Here is a 1,535-nt window from a genome sequence, read left to right as displayed (position 1 = left end):
ATGTCTTGGATATTGTTTATTCAAAAATAGTTGACAACTAATTTCTATTGACAACTTATTTCCATTCAAGCAAACATGTCCGACGCTTGATAGACATATGTCACGGGGCTGAACTAAACTGCGAGGAGACTAGTCATTATGTTTCATGGCTTGAGGATCTTCATACTGTCAAGACAAATTATTTTCCTGGACTTAGAAATGTTAGTACTCAAAACGTGCGACCAATAATGTTCGTACTGAACTACGGTCACATCTATTTAGGAAATATGGTAAGATTTTTACTATTTATCCTCAGTGCATCTTTTGCATACATTATTTTTAAGCTAAACTTTATTGCTAAGTATGTTACTATGATGTTCTTCAACAGGGACTCCCGATGATAGTTGTGCCTCAGTGGATCGAAGCTAAAGGTCGCATGTCCATGGTTAGCATACGGCCAAGACTTGCTACATTGCACATGAGTGCATTCAAGATTTCTAGAAGCGAGCAAGTCCTAATAGTCAAAGACTGGAACAAAATTGTGAATGATAGCAGAGAAGTACTAGGTGGCAGCAATCAGAAGCGTGGCCCATAATTAGGAGACGGGTTCATCTGCATGCTTCAATATGATGAATCAGAAGCGCCCCACATGTTCTATGTTATTTTACCTGAGAGAGAGAGAGAGCAGTAGGAGTGATTAGCTAGCTAGAATCAATTTCAACATGATGATGATGTGCTACACTATGTAGCTATGATTATTAGACAATGTTGGTGGTAATGACTAGCTATGATGATTATTAGCTAGTAGTGTCGGTGGTAATTTTCCCTTACTTGCAACTCCTATGCTGAATTAGAGGCTATGTTGATGCTACTACTAATCATTGTTTGTGAAGCAAATGCATCTGAATTTCCATCCATGAATACTGCATTTGAATTTTTTTTAATTTCTAATTAATTAGTTGTAGCATGGGGTGGAGAAAGCGGCGCTACTAGAACATACGATAGTAGTAGCGTGTGTGTAGAAAGAAGCGCTACTAGTACTTAGCATATCTGCAGCGTGGGGTAGAAAACGCGCTACTGCTAATATTTAGCTGTAGCGTCGTAGCAGTAGCGCCGGCACCCACGCTACTGGTATGAAAAAGAACCACGCTGCTGGTAAAGTTTTTCCTAGTAGTGGGGGCAGTAGCAGTGAAGTGTGACGAGTGCTTCTGCAAGGCACAATTTCACGTGCAATTTTACTCCTTTTGGTCACATGTGTATATGTGATTGAATCGAATTCGCGGGTTCTTTTAAGCAGCGCCGGGTCATCTCGTTGACATCGGGTCAACTCGCGCCGGAACAACGCTTCAACCACAGTGAAAGATACCAACCTAACCCCAAATCTTGCAAGCACGACAAGGGGAAAAAGTGGAGAAGTTTAGGGAGGAGCACAACAAGTGGCGGAGCTAGGCAGGAATCTCAGGAGGGGCCAAAAGCCAAAACATGAAAAATTAAGAGGGTAAAGATTGATCTTTTCCTTATCTAATCACTGTACAATAATTTTTCTTCACTGTTTT

The sequence above is a fragment of the Triticum dicoccoides genome, chromosome 3B (genome assembly GCF_002162155.2).
Source record: "Triticum dicoccoides isolate Atlit2015 ecotype Zavitan chromosome 3B, WEW_v2.0, whole genome shotgun sequence".
Taxonomy (NCBI): domain Eukaryota; kingdom Viridiplantae; phylum Streptophyta; class Magnoliopsida; order Poales; family Poaceae; genus Triticum; species Triticum dicoccoides.
Note: the sequence above shows the minus strand (reverse complement) of the source record.